The 7,258-nt window shown below is 39.4% G+C and overlaps 1 protein-coding gene across 1 annotated transcript in view; it reads right to left on the bottom strand.

Annotated features, from left to right (window-relative positions):
- The window catches only part of lcor (ligand dependent nuclear receptor corepressor), an 81,339-nt gene that overhangs the window by 73,149 nt on the left and 932 nt on the right, over positions 1–7,258 (bottom strand). The gene's annotated exons all lie outside the window — the stretch shown is intronic.

Raw genomic sequence — 7,258 nt, forward strand, 5'->3', positions numbered from 1 at the left:
TAATATAATATAATATAATATAATATTTAATAACTATTATTTATTATAACAATTACTTTACATTATCATACAGAAAAATGTTACAATGTTTCCTTAAATCAGAATTTGTTCGATCATGCTACCATTATTATCTTCATATTGTTAGCAGTACTAGAAGTTGCAATAACAGTATCACTGTCTAATAGGCTACAGTTGGATGTTGTATGAGGCAATATTTATATAGGACATTACATAAATACAGGTATAGACTTGTGCTTTAAAAAAAATGAAAAAAGGCAAAGAATTTAAATCTCAAAAACATTTAAGAGCAGAAGGTATTAAACCAGCAAAAATAAAAATAAAAATTTTAAGAACTAAAATTACAAGGTAAAGGAAAATAAATAAATACATATTGACAATACTGGCTTTGCAATTACATTCTAAATTAAAGTTCATTCTAAAATTAAATTAAATTCCAAAAACAAACAAAAAAAGAAAAAGAAAGAAAGATATATACTTTTAACAATGTCTTTTAAAAAGAAAACATTGTTGTAGCCGACTATTTCATGTAGCAGATAATTTATAGAGGGGCTACAGCTAACCTCTACTAAATACTAAAATGTATTCTTGGTTGTTTTGTCAGCCACCTTGCCTGTGTATGACCTTGTTTAAGATAAACAGAAGCAAATGGAAAACTATCTTGTTTTTTTCCTCGAAGAAAATGCAAAACTATACAATAAAAAACAAAACGCCATGTTTGTAAAATAGTTTGCATGCTAAACTGCTGTACCTCCCCGCGTCGGACGTTTCGTCTCTGTGCTAATTTGAGTCCCAAATCATAGACATTAGGGCTTTTATTTATATATTCAACAATTCTGAAACAGGGCCGTTTGACGACTGACTGTTGCCTCCACCATTTTATCCACTTCTGCAGAAAACGTTGGCTTTGTCACACTGAAACTGACACAAACTGACACATAGTGGTACATGGTGACGTGCAACAGACAGCAGCTGATTATAGTTCTTAGCGGTGACTGCACAAATGTAAAGGTGGAGGACTCCTTTTGCTTTCATTTCGCAGTATTTCAGTTAGTACGGCAGGTAAATCATTTTTTAACAATAAAAATGTATGTGGCAAAAAAAAGACCAGGTTATATGTTATCACTTTACCGCGGTTACTGATTAATATACTTGATCATTAGGTGCTGTACATTTCAATGTCACTGACAAATAAAATAAGCAATAATCTCTAAGGTTTGTAGATTGTGGTGTCACCTTTATTAATGGGCCATAACAAACGTAAACTTCCTATACTTAAAAAAACCTTCATAAAGTGAGTTACCACTTCTTTTTACCGTAAATACATTCTACTGTTGATTATATAAACATGACATCCTGCTGCTGCAGGGTTTTTGACAAAGATCTTCTTTCATATTAGTCTGTGAATGAAATGACAAAAAGTGCAGATTTTTCTTGCACATGCAGTTGCCTGTGCACTGTCCCTTTAACTGTGAACCATGGCAGCTTACTACTGCTTAACCGACTGTTCACCCCACTTATTAGCTCATTAGCTGGTTCCTCTTGTTCCGGAATACCAAGGTGCTACTTTGTATTAATTAATTGTTAATGACAGTCTGAATGGCACACACTTCCATTCCATTAATGCTGAATTCCTACAAAGAAGAGGAGATTTAAAACAATTAAAGTATTTCTTAAGGTTAATCATCACAGTTGTATGATTTAGCGCAGGTTTTAACTCTCACACACTTCTTAGAGGTGAGAAACAATCAGAATGTCCTCAATTTCCAAATATAGCCTCAATTTTAAGGTCTTTAGTTGCCTTTACAAAGGCAGAAGTACAGCACACACACCTAAGCTACTCCGCACCATTAATCAAATACTCTGAAAAACACATTGCTCAAATATGACCTTCCGCACAAAAGCAGCCACTATTGAAGCACCAGAAGGAATTCACTAAAGGCGGGTCCGAGTAAACATTCCTGCTGCTTTAAAGCCTCAGCACCTCTCGCCAGCGCTCTGTGTGTGTGTGTGTGCGTGTGTGTGTGTGCGTGTGTATTCCAAACACATGCTCCAAACAGTGCATGAGCCCACATGGAGAGCCAAAGAACTGTACCAGGGAGGTCAGGTAGTTCACATAAGACAAACTCACATGCATTAACACACACAATGGAACACTTACATAAATTTTTGGATTGAGTAACAAACGCCGTGTACAAAGTTTAAGGAAGCAGAGGACTTTGGTCTCTGCTAAGATGGAAAGGGAAGAAAAAACAAAGAGAGAGAAAGACGGAGAACAAAATTGCTGCTTCCTTTCTCTCCAGCTTAGGATTGTCACACTGACCTTCATCTGCAAGCTTGAAGAAATTAAGAAAGTAAAACAATATATAATTAAGGGCAGACAATAAAAGAAAACGTGCTTTTGAGAGGCTTCAGATATAACTCAAGCATATACAGAACTCCAGAGAGGTTCATAAGTGTAAACCTCCCGAACCCGCAGCAGGCTCAGTTTTTCCATAATGAAACAACAAAAGAAAAAAGTATCTACATTTAATCACCCATGGATGAAGGCTAACATGACCAAGAAGAAACAGCTTGAACTAGATGTAACAACTAGCATAACAACAGTTTAGATGCACAAAGCAGGTAATTTGTTTTGTTTTCTTAATTGAAACATTGCTTAAACTATTAGCTAAATTCACTTCATGTATTAATTGACTGTTTAACCTCTAAATGTAACCAGGACCGCTCTGAATAAAATGAAGTTCATATGATGGCCTCAGTAGCTTTATCTAATTGCTCAGAGTGTCCAGCCCTGCTTACAGACTACAATAACAAGCATTCCAGTCTCTTATGTGGTTTTCAAAGTAACCAACACTTCTGCTGAAGATGGTCCAGTACTCACAGATAATAATTAGTCTCTCCCCATCGCTTTATGTTTCTGTGCCAAAGATCCCAGGGGAGGAAAACAACAAAGAAGTGACTAAAAAAAACCAAAACAGAATAACAACAACAACAACAGCCATGCAAAATGGCTTTTTTTTAGGAAGTCACCTGCCATCCTCCTCTCTTGAGAAGTGAAATGAATTTGTCCTTGAAAGCTGCCATACTTTCCAACAGACTGCAACAACAAGATGAAATACTTTTGGTGCTTGGAAACAAACTCAAACTGGGATAAAAGACGCAGGCGTGTAAGAGAAAGGATGGTGGCTGGGATCTTTCAGGTAGTTCGGCATGTATGAACGAGAGGCAGGACGCCGCTGTAAAAAGAGCGCGTCGCTCGCTGAACCGTTTTCTGGATAAATAAAGGTTCTCACGCACATACGCACCTTCTGTCGACACTCTCTTTAGCGCCAGTGGAGCATTTTGTTTTTCCACCGATGGTAACCCCCCACCAAAGAGAGCAGCCCTCCTCCCACGGGACTCCTGATTGGCATGGATCAGCCCCTAAGGCAGCTCCACATATATACTACAGCAGCAGAGGGTGTGTGTGTGTGTGTTTGTGTGTGTGTGCACGCACGCATGTATAATGAAGAGTGCATGTAGAGATTTACAGTGTTGGCATCCGGTCCGGTCAAACGTGTGGACCGCTGCCACTCTCCCCCAACAGCTCTGGATAAATGTGCCATGTTTTGTTTTCCTTTTCAGGAAGCCCATGAAAAGAATTAGCAAGATGAGAAAGTAGCAGGCAGATCTCTTGGGGCGTCCATCTGTCCATTACTGAAATAAAAGCTGTCCACTCGAAGAAGGAGGCGTGATTGAGGGATGGAGGGATTTTGTTGACTTGATAAGACAAGGATGGAGCGCAGTGGGTAATCAAGGGAAAGGCAGAGAGATAGAGTGATAGAACGATAGATAAATAGAAATCACTGGGATTTATTCATGTATTGACACACTAAACCAAAATGGATAAACTTGCCCATCACAATTTAACTGTAATTGCAGGAGACATTTGCTGTCTTTATAGCACATGCTGCCAAATCCTCTTGCAAAATCAGCACGATTCGCCTCAAACTCATTCATTAATCAGCAGTAAACAAAAGGAAATTACCCAGAAACACTCAGCTCAAAGGACTACAAATCATGTGACAGAGATGAGCACTTAAAGGTGGAAAAGACCTGTGAACTACTGAGATACCCACAGAATGTTAACCAGCAATGGTTTCACCTAAAGGAAAAGCTGAACTGTCACTTTTTGTTTCCTTAATATTGTCAATATTTCTGTTTTGAGTTTAAAATTGCCAAACATTACTCCATACTTTACCAATATTTTTGGTCTTGTTTCTTTTGGATTGCCTTGTGTTTTATACTGCAATCCTCTCTTGATTGGGTTTTACTTGGTTAAATAAAGGTTACTCAGACATCACCCTTGGGTTGTCTCTTACTCTTTTTGAGTTTTTCTTACATTTTGCATTGATAAAGTTCATATTAGGAGGCAAACTCTCTCACTGAAGTGTGCTCCTTATACAGTATATCTGTAAGCCTGTTTGAAATCACTCATTCTTTTTTTACTTTAATGGCCACTGTTTGAAAACTAGATATTAGTGATGCACAAATATTGGCCCTGATGACTGATATCAGTATGAGCAATTAAGAAAGCAATCAATTATCAATATCGGTAGATTAGAAAGGAGGATATAGAAAAAACATTACATCAAAAATGACCACAAAAAAATAGTGCTGGCCAAATTGTTATTTGGAACCTCAGTAATGGCTCAGAACGGCACAATCGGTACACCACTACCAACTATGCTGACTAACTGCTCTGCTGCCATCAGTACCGCGCTTAGAAATGTTGGAAGATTTAAGGGGGGGGAAAAGCAATCTGCCACTCACACTCACACCTCTCTCTCTATCTCCGACACAGTCTGTCTCTCTCCAGCACTGGCACAACCTTTCAGCAATCAAATTAGCTACACTCCCTTCCCCAGAATATGTGTCAAAGGAATCAGCAGTTGGGCTATATTTGCTCCCAACTCATAATGTTAACCTTTCTGTGGCATATAGGCCCTAATTTATTATCAGTGCAGCACAGGGTAAAAAGATGAGGCTCGTTGTGTCGACAAGTTGCATCCATGCACGTCGCAGTGCAATGTAATAAACTGTAAGGTGTCCATCTTTCTTGGCTGACCTTCTTCAACCAAATGTCCCCGCCACCGTTAACAATATGTTAATAATAAGGCTGCCTCGTAAAGGTACAAATTCTCATGCCGGCAAACGTTCCTTATAACAAGGCTGACGCCTGGAGGCTTCTCAGGTGTCAAGTTGAGAGTTCTGAGTTTCCTTTAAGCCGGGATTTTGTTTTCAGGTTCAGAATGACACCTTAGAGGCTTAATGACAATAAGCATGGCAGTTCGTTGTACAGTAAAGTCAGTGAGTGTGTGTTACATTATGAATCTGGGCATTTGTCTTGTTGTTTCTGATGATTACGCTTGGGTACATGAAACTCAAGTTTAACGACTTTTATTACAACACTACTGATTTTTTTTCTTCTGTTTCTAGCAGCACATTCCTCTGTGCTGGAAAACCCTGCCGTAAGTCACTAAAGTCACTGCTTTTCATTTAGTGTTTGGCACCTTTCAGTTTTACTGTTGCTAAGACAAACAGAAAGTGTGAAAACCTCACACTTTCTGTAACATTATCCAAACACAATATAATAACAGTGCCAACTCCCAAATGTTAATGAGCTATAAATTTAAAGTATCCCGATTTAATTTTTTTCTTTTACACATTTTTCTGAAACTAATTCTCAGCCTCTCATAGTTCAACAATGGATAAGAACATGGCAGATTTCAATGTGAGCGCTGAGAAGCCGCTGCTGCCTCTTGGCCCAGCCCTACGACTCACCACGCACTGCAAACCAGTGAATGTCAACAAGCAGAAATGAAGAAATATGGAACTTACATACACACACATACAGCACCCCATACAGAGCTAAAGCATGCTGTAATATCCAGCTGTGAGTTCATTATTGAGCTTTGTGGTATCTGTGTCCCCGTGGTATCACTGTGATATTACTACACAGATTCTAGATGCACAGGAGCTTGCAGGGTGTTTATCATACTTAAGGTATCCCTATCAAATGTAGTATCATTACAGAATTCCTACAGCGCCTTATATAATCCTTACTGAATTATCTGCACTGCCTTTTTTCCAGTTTTTTATAGGTTACACAAATCTTTTCATTATGAGTAACTGCAAGCACCCCCCCCAAACTGTGTTACACTTAGTGGGGAGGGGACAAAACCATCCCCAAACCCACAGAACCAGTAATGTTATACATTATACAAAGTAAAAGGGCCACCAAAACCAAATAAATAAAATCCAGTCCTACTGTGTGAACTTTGAAAGTCAGTTTGTGAGTAAAAGCTACACATGAAGTCAGTGAGAAATCCAAGTTCAAATGGAAAGCAAACCAAGTCTTGTTTCTGCTTTTTCTTTCCTGCTGTTTACTGTGATACTTTATGGCTTTACGCCGAACACATCAGCTGAAGGTCAGAGATTAGCCAGCCTTTTAATTTACCGCTAGCTGCACTCCTTCGGTTTGACCTTTTCTCACTAAAAGGCACCAAGAGCCTGCTCGGAATCAGGCCAGGCTATTAAAAAGCGCTCGAACGGGTAAGTAGGTGACAGGTCAACGCTCAACATCTGGACACCGAAACGGATCCAAAAACAACTGGAGCAGCAACACCCCGACTCCTCCGCTGCCGCTGTGCGTGATGCTTCTTCTTCTTCTTCTTCTTCTTCTTCTTCTTTTTTTTTAAATAAATCGCCAATAAAAGCCGGATTGGGAACCAGAGAGAGACTCGAGGAAACCCGCGGAGGTTAGAAGATCAGAGGCGAAGAGGGGGATGATAATCTTGCCGTAACATCGGGAAAGGTTGATGTAACCGGATTAAACCGAGCTAATGAAATACACCACAAATGGACGACTGGGGCAGGAGAGGGGATGGTGGGTGGGAGAGATGTATAGACGATGAAATCCAAAATAAAAGAAGAAACGAAGTCAAAGAAGGGAAGAGGTTCAAACTGATTTTTATCGGCTCTTCAATAAGATAAGATCTAAATTTTGCCGCTGTCCCAGCAGGAGCGACAACATGCGATCATACGATTTAAAAAAATGTTAATGTAACTATTAATGTAAACAGCGAACCTGAAGCACGGAGCTTTTTCCACCACCACCACATCCAGGAGCGCCGTTTCAACAAGTCTCAAACCCGATTTACAGGCGGACACTAAGGCGTTTGTCCCTGTCGACACC

Source organism: Haplochromis burtoni, unplaced genomic scaffold (assembly GCF_018398535.1).
Source record: "Haplochromis burtoni strain Fernald_Lab_line unplaced genomic scaffold, NCSU_Asbu1 Contig_269, whole genome shotgun sequence".
In the NCBI taxonomy this organism is placed as follows: Eukaryota; Metazoa; Chordata; class Actinopteri; order Cichliformes; family Cichlidae; genus Haplochromis; species Haplochromis burtoni.